Raw genomic sequence first — 12,844 nt, 5'->3', positions numbered from 1 at the left:
GTATCCTTGCTTGGAGAATCCCATGGACAGAGGAGCCTGGCAGGCTACAGTCCATGAGGTTGCAAGAGTCGGACACAACTTAGCGACTAAACCACCACCACCATACTAGTTTATATAGCAGCTGCACCAGTTTACATTCCTACCAGCAGTGCACAAACACGTTTCTTACTCCTAAGTTTGATTTCCTGGTGTGCTGGTCTGGAGTAGATTGCTTATTTGGTCACTTAGTCGTGTCTGACTCTTTTGCGACCCTCTGAACTGTAGCCTGCCAGGCTCCTCTGTGCATGGGATTCTGGGGCAAGAATACTGAGTGGGTTGCCATTCCTCCTCCGGGGATCTCCTTGACCCAGGGATTAAACCCATATCTCCTGCACTGGCAGGTGGATTCTCTACCACTGAGCCACCTGGGAAGCCTGTGGAGTAGATCAGAAGCAGTGAATTAGAAGGGACCAGCAGGTGAAATAATAGTGTCATCTGGCTGAGAAACAAGAATTCTAAGAAGCAAAACTAGCACTTTGGATTATTACAATATTCAATAATGTATACTTAACGATGCTTTGGAATGTAATGAAAACCTTAAATTATGTCTGATTTCCCATTCACAAGGAGGCAGACATCTATACACATTTTAGAAAACAGCCACTGATAAATATGTAAGTAGTGAAACGTTTGATTATATTATTTCTGAAATGAAGAGTGCTATCAAAAATGGTGAAACTTTTCCAAGGGTCCTTTAAGGAGGTCTTTTCATTTACCCAGGAGTTTACTTAAAATGGACCTCTTCCTATAATGCCACATCAGTGAGACATTGCTGTTTCCATGTATAATGATCATACAGGGGCCTTTTCAAACTTAAACCATGATGTAATAAGGACATACACTATGCCAGAATGATATTTTCAGGTAACCGTGTTTGTACGGTAGTGAAATGTTTATTAATTAAGGAAAGCACTAATCCGTTGAGTTGGGAAAACATTCTCCAAACCATTGGAGAACAACAGGTCTAACAGATAATTACCATTTGGGGGTGTATATTGAACTGTCTTATGTACAGAGCACTAGGAGTCTGAGAGAAGTGAGGAGGTGACATATGGCCTGAGAAGGGTCATGACCTAGTTATGACACACAAGGGACATTATTACAGTGTGTGGGCTGCACGTGGGAAGAGGGGGTGGTCAGAGAGGTGTGCCCTTTATCCCGGGCAAGCCAGGCCTGGGGTCCTGGAGATGCAGGGTGAGCTGGGAGGCAGATGAAATGGTTGTTGGAAAGCTTACTCAGGGCTCACCATCAGAGATCAAAGTCAAGATTAGGGAATCCAGAGTAACCCGAACAGAAGGTATTGTGACTGAGACTACATAAGTCACTGATGGTTAATGGGCTTCCAGGTGGCACAGTGGTAAAAGAACCCACCTGCCAAAGCAGGTGATGTAGGAGATGCGGGTTTGACCCCGGTTGGGAAGATCCCCTGGAGTAGGAAATGGCAACCCACTCCAGTATTCTTGCCTGGAAAATTCCACGGGCAGAGGAGCCTGGCGGGCTATAGTCCATGGACTCGCACAGTTGGACATGACTGAATACGGTGCCCTGATAGTTAAAACGGCAGAGGCGTGTGGGGACATCTCACATAATGAGGTTGTGCGTGCCCATTTTTTTTTAATGTTTTCCCATCTTGAAATGGGAAAAGTGCTGCTGTCCTTTGTTTGCCCCACATCCTGGCCCCTTTGTGAAGTCGGCTGTGTTGTCATTTTAGGGTCACGGTGAGGAAACTGGGCGGTGAGCCCGACGTCTCTTCAGTCACATCATGTCAGGAGCTGAACTGGGACTGGAATTCCCTGCCCTGGAGCTTTCTGCCACCAGGTGAGCCTTGGTCCTGTTATTTTCCAGTGCTAAACATCTTCTCCTTCCTAGAAAAAGCTTTTGTTTCTATTTAAAAAAAAAAGCTTTTTGTTTCTAAGACACTGCCCACTATGTGGGCTGTGAAGCCTGGAGGGTAGCAAACTCAGTCAAACTTGCAGGTTAGTACCCTGGTTTCCTCAGCAGTTTTAGGAGGTGGCCTGAAACTAAGGTGACTTGGTTTTTGAAAAGTCTTTTTTAGAGACACTAGATTTTTGGTGGCTGGCACTGAGACTTCTATTCAGTACAGATTCCATACTAGCCAATAATCCTTGGCTGGACTGATGATTTCTATCTACTACTAAGTCACTTCAGTTGTGTCCGACTCTGTGCAACCCCATGGACTGCAGCCTACTAGGCTTCTCTGTCCATGGGATTCTCCAGGCAAGAACACTGGAGTGGGTCACCATTTCCTTCTCCAATGCATGAAAATGGAAAGTGAAAGTGAAGTCGCTCAGTCGTGTCTGACTCCTAGCGACCCCATGGACTGCGGCCTACCATGCTGCTCTGTCCATGGGATTTTCCAGGCAAGAGTACTGGAGTGGGGTGCCATTGCCTTCTCCCTGATTTCTATCTAGGTGAAGGTATTCATCTGTTTTACAGGCAATGAAGCAATGGCTTTTGCATGTACATCTGACACTTCAGTGAATATTTCAGAAAATCACTCAAATGTAAGACTACTGAGATTGCTTATGTTATTTAAGGCTTTTAAAAAATTAACTGGATTGGTAGCGAATGAATCTTGGCCACATTTTCTTTTTCAACTCTAAGTTCCCTTATTCACTAGTTGTATCTTTAAACCTAAGTTACCACTTGTTGATTACAAACAGTTCAAGGCATTAAAGTATTCTAGAATGTTCTGCAAACAAGTGCAGTTTAGGATGTATACTTACAATTAATCGCTAGGTGGAGTGGGCTCCCTTACTTCCTAACTCACCTCAATGGTAGAGAAAATAACCTTGGAGCTTTGTTCTACGGATAAATGAAGCACTTTACCTTGGTCCAGGTTAAGTTGCTATCAGAGTCAATACTTCCCCTGTAGCTGGTTATCATTAGATTTTCCAGGGGCCTGTGGGGGGAGGGGTCACTGGAAAATAAAGTGACAGAAGAGCACTGGTGGCACAACAAAGAGTCTTGGTTATCCCACAACGGCCTTACAAATGCCAGCGGCTGCCATGGAAACGGGCCACCGGGTGGGTGGAGCACACACACTCGGAGCAGGTACTTAGCCTGAGCTTGGGGCCATTTTCCTTCTTTTGAACAAAGGTCCACGTCCTGGGTTAACTTGGCTCAGTGTTTTCTGTCTTCTAGGAGGTGATTCAGGGAGTTGTGCAAATGACTGGTTTGTGTAATTATGGCTCCCTGATTCAGTTGAGGTGGTTTCTTTATATAAGCAGATATTTATAAATTGTTTGAGCTGACAGTGATATTGCTCATGTTTTCAGTACTGTGATTCCCTTAAAAATTCTGCTTAAAAATACCCAGCTTCTGTAGTTAAAAAGTTTGAAGAGCAGTAATAAGCCATCCCCCCAAGTTTCATATTTACTTCTCTACAACAACCAAAACCTCAACAGCGATTATGGAGATGAAGGAAAAAAAAATTCCCAAGTACTTCTGTCTGCTGAGAGCAGGGTGGGGTTAGCTGATCCAGCTGGAAGCTTTCTAAGAAGGCTGAGTGTTCAAGGACAGGGTCTCAGGCTGCACTGCTTACCTCCCCTCGCCCCCTCCAGCCCCACACCTGGGCCAGATCCATGTGAGAAAGTGCCCCTGCATTCAGACTTCCAAGGGCTACATCACAGGAGATGCTGGGGCTAAAGGCATGGGTTTTTCCTGAATAACGCCTCTCAACCTTGCTGCCTTTGGTTGGGAGGGCTGAGTTCCACAGAAATAACAAGGCTCCCCTCTCTTCAAGTCTAGAACTAATCCTAAGCAGTCACTCCCAAACCACTTCAAAAAGAGGAAAGGAGAGAAGCAAGGCTCACTAGAATGTGTCTCTTTTCCACTCAAAACATCTGCAGAATCCTCTCTCGTTATTCCAGTCTGCTTTCCTGAGCTCCTGTTCAGTGATTCCTGGAGGTGGGGCAGGAGGGTGATCTTGCAGACAAGATCCCCACTTTGGCCATTTCTCAGTAGTGTGACCTTCCACAGATTTAATGATCAGAATTAGTGTCTTTATTTGTAAAATGGAGGATAGAAGCATAGGCTTGGTAGTAAAAACAAACAAAAAAACTTAGAATCCAGCAGGTGTTCAATAAATGACACCTTTCACCATCATATTGGCACCATTTCTCTGTAAAATGGAGAATAAAAGCATAGGCTTGGTTTTACATATATGTATATATACATATATATAAACAACCAACTTAGCATGCACCAGGTGTTCAGTAAGAGATGCCTTTCATCATCATCTTTGCATCACACTGCTTCTGTGGCCTTTCCTGGAACCCTCACCAGGTGTCAAGCAGGAGTCATTTCTGTCTTGAGGATTTTCATGTGCGTGTGATGTTTTAGTGGGAGGGGGTTGGCACTCTGGAAAATTACTGATGAGGCCTTCATACTTATCTTTCCTTTCCAGGCCTGCAGACCCAAAGTCATATTCTGAATAAGCCCTGCAGACACATTGCTAAGGGGAATATGGCAGGAACATTAGAGGAGGAGGTGGGATGGGGGCGGGTAGTGCACAAAAGTCGCTGTAGACCAGCAGCCATCCATCACTGGGCAACAGCCTGTGGCTGCCTTGCCCCCTGGTCGTGTCTGCGCGCTCCCCCAGATGGTGTTCTCAGTTGACAATGCCATTCTCTTCTGCCAATGACCCTTCAGCACGGAAAGCTTGCAGAAGTCATGCTGTCTCCTATGTGCCATTCTGTGTCTCCTTGTAAGCCCTTCAGCCCACATCACTAATATAAATCTGTTAACTGTTACAATTAAATAAAAAGTTCATGTGTCTGCATGGACATGCCGCACACATAGGGTCGAATGACTGCATGCTTCCTTTCACACAGCACCCACATCACAAAACAGCAACTGGAACAGATCACACAGTAACCATGCACCGCAGCCCTGAAAATCTGAATATTCACTGACTTGCAGTTACATTCCAGTCAAACTTGCCTGGGAAGCAAAAGGGTCGGAACTGCCTTAATAAAGAGAAGTCATTTCATCCTGTTGCTACCTCCGCACCTCTATGTGACTGCAGTTCTTTAGAACTTTCCTTCCTCATCTTGGCATTAGCACTTTGCTGTCATTCATTTTCCCAGTACTACTGACCTGGGCCCTTGGACTCTTTAATCAACAGACATTGACATGAGACCAGATGAGAATTTCTGACAAGGTTTTATGGCAGCTCACACTGCAGCACAAGGGAAGAAAGGCAAGGATCAGGTGTCCTTGCCTATCTGCTCCTTCACAGAGCTCCCTGGGTCCTTACATGGGGTGACGGTGAGAATGGATCTGCAGTCCAGGCAGGGGGCATGGCTCAGATGGTCTGTCCCTCCTCCTTGGCAGTGCCATATGAATAAATTGTGCAGTTTTTTGCTTTCTGCATTAGCACTTCAAAATGGCAGACTTGCCGACTACCGCCACTGGGAAGGGTGTGTAGTGGTCAACATCGGCCTACTGCATAGGCGGGAGGTCGTTTTTAATCACTTGCAGTTAACTTATCGCCTTCAGCACCATGTTGTTTAAGGAAGCTTCACCCCTTGGTCAGTCTACGGATGCCAGCTTCCTGTTGTTCAAGGAGGCGCTGTCCAGGGGCAAGTGTCCTGGCAGATGACCCAAGATCCCAGCTGATCTCATTTTCCTTTGAGGGGTTCTACACCCTTTGTTCTTAAGGGTCAAGGAGCCGAATGTCTCTTCTACTGGAGCTTCTTCCTGCCGAGACCCTAGCCTAGCTGAGAGGTGCAGAAGTCCCTCGCTGACTGTTCCAAAGACCTACAGGGACCAGGGTCACCTTCTAGGAATGGGTTTAAATCCTTGGGCCATCAGGAGCCTCACTTGGAACTGTTGAAGCATGGAAGACACAAATCTAACTAAAGATTAAACAGGCAGGCTCTGAATAATAGCAAAAGAACTACTACCACTAGAGGGCCCAGGAGAGGCAAGAACCAAGGAATGTAACAGGATGAAGCCTTTGACTGAGTCCCATATAGTTTGGGCAGTGGGGTAGCTGAACCCACATAGCCATTTAACTTGTTCATGAATTTCCTGAGTATTTACTTCAACTCCCGCTGAGTTGTTGATGCATGTTCTACAAGTTTTGTTAATCACTGCATAGACACCCCCTTGTTCATCCAGAAGATGATCCAGGGTTATTGTCAAACACAACATTGGCTAAGGATCTGGGGACTCTTGGAGACCCCTTAAAGGCATCACCAGTTGTTTTTTTGGCTGCACCAGGCATATCTTGCAGGATCTTCGCTCCCTGACCAGGGACTGAACCTGCACCCTTGGCAGTGAAAGCATGGAGTCCTGACCACTGGACCACCGGGGAATTCCCATCACCGTTTTTTGAGACCAGGTTTTCTATGGCCTGTGTGAGGTTTCTTAAGATTGTTTCGTGATAGGCAAAACCCCTCAAGGGGCAGCCAGACCTATGGCCGCCCAAATTCCTGCCAGGACTAGTCTGAGTGCCCAGTTATGTCTGTTTTGAGAGGTGGCATTATTATATGCAGTGGTGCTTTGTCCTTTAGCGCCCAATCGGCCCAAAGTGCATTCTCCTCGGAAGTGAACATTGTCTAAGCATGGGTAGGCCATTGCTCGGAGAGGCCAGGAGAAGGAGGAATTTGGGCTCCCTTCAAAGGGTAGTTTATTCTGCGGTGGACCACAGAGGAATAGATATCCGGCAGGGGTACAAGCTTGGCGGGGTGAAGTAGAATTAAACCATCGACGTAAAAGGGCACCCCAACGAGGGGCATTACTGCACCTGGGGGACAAAGGCCCTCCTTCTAGCAGTCCCCCATCTAGTTCTGAGTTTTCCTCTATTTCCTCCTCATCACTGAAAGCAGAGGGGGTCTGATAGGTGAGCCTCCAGGCCGGGGCTGCTGTTCCTCTCCAATGCGTACAAGATGTGTTGGGCTGGGTGCCTGGGGAGAGCAGAGATGAGTCCACACACCAGTGAGTCTGGTTAGGGGTGCAGGAGGAGCTTAACGTGGAAAATGACATTGGATAAATAGACAGTGAGCTTCCTGCATCAATAAGGCAGGCATCTGTCTGGCAGGGGCAACAGGGTTTTCCTTGCCCTGTGCAGAGAAAGGGCCGCTTGATCCAGAGACCCGTTTGGTTCCAAGGGTCTGTAAGCTCTACACACCCCATTTCCTCGTGATCTTCAAGATCCACTATTAGAAGCAGTGTGTTCCTAACCGGTTCAGAAGTCAGGGTGAGATTGACATCCTCATCTACCGGCACAATTTGGAGCTGAGGAATCCCCTCTTGTGGGTGGGGATGACAGGTCCAACAACTGGAGAGATTATTTCCTGAGGCCAAAATGCTGGAGAAGTTGACGACTGAGTTCTCTCTCCAGGTTCCCCTCTCCTCGTTGTTTTGTCCCCAACCCCTCCTTAGGAGAAGGGCCAGGAGAAGAGTCCATGTTTCCCATCCTGTCATTGGTTCTGGTCTTCTAGGCTCTGAGGGTCCAAAACTGCTTATCTGGGGGGGGGTGGCTGAGCAAACCAGGAATATGTGACCGAAAATGCAATGACAAAATTAGCAACCAGAAGTCCAGCCTAATGCATCACTTTTTACTCATCAGTTGGTGGTGCTTTTCTTCTGCATAAGAATCTCAGGTCTTCAACTGGCTCACAGGTGTGTTCTTCCGTTGTAGCCTGTGGGGTTTTTGGAGGCAAGAGATTTAATCTAGTTAAACGTAACTAACTAGGTATTCCTTGTAGTTCACTGGCAGTGAGGGTAGCTAAAATTACTCCTTAGAGGCCCTTCCATTTTGGTAGCTGATCTTCAGGGGATTCCCTCCTTCCAAGTTTTAAGAACTTGGTCCCCAAACTTAAGTCATAAAGAAGCTGCCCCTCTGTTGTATCCCTAGTGGGCGCTGGTGGTGCCTTGTTGGCACTAGCCAAGGCTGCTTCGTGATCCTGTTCCAGGTTAACAGTACATTTGTAGGCACTGGCTCAATTCCTCACACCAGTGGTAAGGAAGGGCCTCTGCTAGGTCATGTCAAATAGGCTAAACTTCAGGATACCCTGGAAGCAATGTGTACCCCAAGGAGTGCAAGAGGAACCAGGGCTCATGAGTCTCTTGGCAAAGTTTTGTTAAGGTTTTCTTTAACGTATGGTTCATTTTCCCCTACTTTTTCCTGAAGATTGGAGGTGCCAAGAGGTGTGTAGATTATAGCTAATCCCCAAGGTGTTCGTTAGGCCTTCCTTTGCTATGAAGGAGGGCCCATTATGGCTCTGGAGGGATTTTAGAAGTCTAAACCAAGCAACTGTCTGTCTCCTTTAAGAAAGACTCACAGACTTCAGTGGCCTTTTCAGATTGAATGGGGAAGACTTCCAACCATCCTGCAAAAGTATTGATGGACACAGGAAGATACTTTTATCCTGACTGTGGGGGGATCTGGGTGAAGTTCAATTGCCAGTCTTCCCCCAGGTCTATCCATTGGTGTTGAACTGGCTTGAGTAACGAACCAGGGATTGCATGGCCTTGCAGATTATTACGGGGATACAAATCACAAACAAGGGTCACTTGTTTTATTGTTCCTTTAAGCCCCTTTCCTGAAAAAGTCCTTAGTATCAAGTCCCACAGTGCACTCCTCCCATAGGTGGTGGCATCATATGAACCCTAATGAACCTTCATTGTTAGGCTCCAGGGATAAGAAAGTTGTCATCCTTTCTATACCAGCTTGTTCCAGCCTTCTTATAGCTCCATTTTTCAGCATCCTCTTGTTCCTGTGGGGAATACTGGGGAAGGCAGGCCATTCAGGGTGGGGAGACAATCACTAGGGCCATGATTTGGTGATGCTCTGCACCTGCACTGTGTGTTTAGGGACTTGCTCAGCTTTGTCCTTTCTTTGGGTTATAAAGGACCTGTCCTTCTGAAGGCCCTTACAGGGAATTACTGGCGCCTGGGTCAGGAACTGCACTGCTTCTAAAAGAGCTAAGATTAAATCTTCATGTTTGATGGCAGAATCTCTAGCAGTTAACATTCCTGTCTCTCTCCAAATGGCAGCATGAGCATGTACATATCATATGGAATCCATATTTAGAATCAGTAAAAATATTTTTCTGGGCTGAAATCTGGGTGGTGGGGCCTTGGCTTCGCTGATTTTATATAAGCTAACTATGTGTGCTGTGCTTAGTCTCAAAGTCGTGTCCGACCCATGACGACCACATGGACTGTAGCCTGCCAGGCTCCTCTGTCCATGGGGATATCTAGGCAAGAATACTAGAGTGTGTTGTCTTGCCTTCCTCCAGGGGATCTTCCCAACCCAGGGATTGAACCCAGGTCTCCAGTATTGCAGGTGGATTCTTTACCATCTGAGCCACCAGGGAAGCCGTAACTATAGCAGCCTGCCATTTGGATTCCCATCTCTATAAACTACTCCCGTCAATGAACCGTTCAGCCTCAGGGTTGTCATGAGGTTCATCCAGAAGACTGGATCTGACAGAATAAGTTTGTTTTACTGTCTCTGTACACTGATGCAATAAATTTCCATTTTCAATAGCTGGGAGAAGTGCTGGGTTTAAGGCTTGGCACACCTTTAAAGTAATATCAGGGGCATCCATTAGAAGAACCTGGTATTTTGCTAACCTCCCTCTGGTTCACCAATGGTATCCTTTGGCTTCTAACACAGATTGCACCTGATGAAGGGTTAATTTATCTAGATGTTGTCCCAGGGTGAGCTTGCAAGCCTCACTGACCAGTAGGGCCATGCTGCTAACGCCTGAAGGCAGCTGGGGCATCCCAAGGCTACTGAGTAGAACTGTTCTGAGAAGTAAGCCACTGGCCGTTGATCTGCTCCCAATTTTGGGGTCAGGACTCCTAGTGCTATCCCTGCCCTCTCATGGATAGGGTGAAGGGTTTGTCTAAATTTGGAAGCCCCAGTGCTGGTGCTTTGCTCAACTCAGTCTTGAGTCTCAAAGTGCTATTGGTGCTCCCTACTCCACTGAAAAGGTTCCCTTTCTCCCTTCAGAGCTTCATACATAAGGCCATGCTTGGAATCCAGATACGGCAGAACCCAGACATTCCGAGAAAGCCTCGGAGTTGTCTCTTTGTGGCTGGAGGTGGTAATGCACGAACTGCTGTTTTCTGATCTATGGCCAGGGGGTCAAAACAAACCCTAAACATTGAACCTGTTGTAAAAGATCAGGCTTTGTTGAGGAGACTTTATATCCCCTTTCTGCCAGGAAACTTGGGACCTTAACAGTATTCTGATCTGAATCTTGCCTTATCTCACAACTTATTAATGGTCAGACATGAGTTTCAGCAAACTCTGGGAGACAGTGAAGGACAGGGAGCCTGGTGTGCTGCAGTCCATGGGGACACAAAGAGTCGGACATGATTTAGTGACTGAACAACAATTAATAGGTCATCAACATACTGGAACACAGCCTTCCACATTACAGGCCCAGTTCCATCAGTTCTTTTGCTAATGCATTTCCAAAGAGATGGGGGCTCTAGAGAAAGCCCCAGGGAAGCACTGTCCAAGTGCTTCCAGGGTATCAAGTTCCCTCCATTCAAAGGCAGAAAGGTGTGAGAGTCTGGATGAAGGGGGACAAAGAACATGCATCCTTGAGGTCTAGGAGAGAGAAGTACTGAGCACCCCTGGCATTTAGGTGAGTTGGGTGTATGTATGGGTTTGGCACTAACGGGTGAATGGGGTGGATGACCCATAAGTCTTGTACAAACCGGGGCCAAAACATATCCCTGTGAGGCTTTTTGGATGGGAGAATTCGAGTGCTGTAATAGGACTGACTGGGGTCAGTGGGCCTGTGTTTTAGGAATTTGGTGAGCAGAGCAGCAGTTTGATCTGCGACCCCTCCTCCCTGACAAGGTCTCAGGCTTTAAAAGATAGTGCCTCTACCAGGGGTATCTTCCCACAGGCTTGACCTCTATCTCCATCCAGGGAACAAGCTTTGCCTTTTCTGGAACAGATATAGTTCCAAACCACAGGATCCACCTGTTCCCTAATTTCTTGGGGAATATTTTCATGACTAATGGGTGGGGCATCTGGGGCTACTAACAAATGCATTCTCTGTTCTGATTTTCTGTCTTCTTGGCTCTTACCTGGTTGTAAGAGTATACTAACTCCCAGTTTATTTAGCAAATTTCTTCTGAGGCGGGGAAGAGGCCACTCAGGCATATACAAAAAAGAATGAGACATGAGATGACACCAGCTGCAAACTCACAGGTAAAGGGGAGGGGGTGTAAATCATTTTACGTTTGGCCGCCCATTAATCCCCAGTTAGTACAGTCGCGTTAGAGACGTGGGTGGGCTGGGGACGGCACAGCCGGGCAAGTCAGAACAAGGACACCGACCACTTATTCCAATAAACGGCAACAATACACTTCAGACATGGAGCTTTTAAAATACGGAGTAACAAAAAGACAGAAGGGAAAACACAAGTTTAAAAAAGAATAAACTCGTCCAGAATTAGACAATACCATGTTTACAGTGCCTCTGGCAAGCTGTACACACATTGCGGATGCCGAGCATTTGCTCCCTTTTGTTACCAGTTAGCACCTGCGTCGACACGTCGTGTTTCTGGGCCTCAGTTTCCTTGTATGGAGAATGGGGTCACGCCAGGTTCCACCCGCTAAAGCATTCTGTCCCCGGTCTCAGGATGCCTTCCCCGGCCATTTGGAAAGGGGGGGAAGGGTTGTTTCAGCTGCCTTATTTTGTCCTTCCGAGAGGCGAGAGGACTACCCTGCAGTGTGTGTGTGTGTGTGTGTGTGTGTGTCAGGATGGGGACCACCCTGCAGTGTGTGTGTGTGTGTGTGAGGATGGGGACCACCCTGCAGTGTGTGTGTGTGTGAGGATGGGGACCACCCTGCAGTGTGTGTGTGTGTGTGTGTGTGTGTGTGTGTGAGGATGGGGACCACCCTGCAGTGTGGGGGTGTGTGTGTGTGTGTGGATGCGGACCACCCGGCAGTTTGTGTGTGTGTGGCAAGATGGGGACCACCCTGCAGAGTGTGTGTGTGTGTGTGTGTATGCGGACCACCCGGCAGTTTGTGTGTGTGTGGCAAGATGGGGACCACCCTGCAGAGTGTGTGTGTGTGTGTGTGTATGCGGACCACCCGGCAGTTTGTGTGTGTGTGGCAAGATGGGGACCACCCTGCAGAGTGTGTGTGTGTGTGTGTGTGTGTGTGTGTGTGTGTGTGTGTGTGTGTGTGTATGGACCACCCGGCAGTTTGTGTGTGTGTGGCAAGATGGGGACCACCCTGCAGTGTGTGTGTGTGTGTGTGTGGCAGGATGGGGACCACCCTGCAAAGTTCTCGCACCCACAGCCGACTGCGTGGTGGGGTGAACAGGAGAGCCTGGCGCACCTGACGATAAACCTGCTGAGAGCGCGGCGCGGCCCCGGCCCAAGGTACATTCTGGGCTGACGACGGGCGGCTGAGGACGGGAGAGCGCCCCAACCCTGCCCATTAACTCTGACCTCTGAGAGTTTAAAGGAGAAAAAAAAAAAAATTCCCACCCTCCACCCCGACTCCCATCCGCCGCTGCCAGTGGCCCAGGCGCCGCACGCACCTCTCTTCCCTGCGCCGGTTCCTCGCGACACCACTGCACCGCCGGCGCGAGCGGGCGGAAGGCCGCCCCCTCCTCCGCATCCGCTTCCAGGGCAGAGGGCGGGGCGAGGCCGGGTGGGCGGGGGCGAGGCCGGGTGGGCGGGGCGAGGCCGGGTGGGCGGGGCGAGGCCGGGTGGGCGGGGCGGCCCGCGGGTGGGCGGGGCGCGGGGCGGGACCGGGCCCGCGGGTGGGCGGGGCGCCGGGGGGCGCGGAG

At 48.5% G+C, this 12,844-nt stretch overlaps 1 long non-coding RNA gene across 1 annotated transcript; it reads right to left on the bottom strand.

Moving 5' to 3' along the window:
• Nucleotides 1-5,207: 5,207 nt before the first annotated feature.
• Nucleotides 5,208-12,677, bottom strand: LOC106701355 (uncharacterized). Its single transcript, XR_011466438.1, has 2 exons — nt 12,593-12,677; nt 5,208-7,712 (listed from the first exon to the last, which is right to left on the bottom strand). It is a non-coding gene; the product is annotated as an uncharacterized lncRNA (long non-coding RNA).
• Between the last annotated feature and the right edge of the window lie 167 nt (nt 12,678-12,844).

Source organism: Bos mutus, chromosome 13 (assembly GCF_027580195.1).
Source record: "Bos mutus isolate GX-2022 chromosome 13, NWIPB_WYAK_1.1, whole genome shotgun sequence".
Lineage (NCBI taxonomy): Eukaryota > Metazoa > Chordata > Mammalia > Artiodactyla > Bovidae > Bos > Bos mutus.
This window is presented reverse-complemented; position numbering and strand designations above follow the sequence as displayed.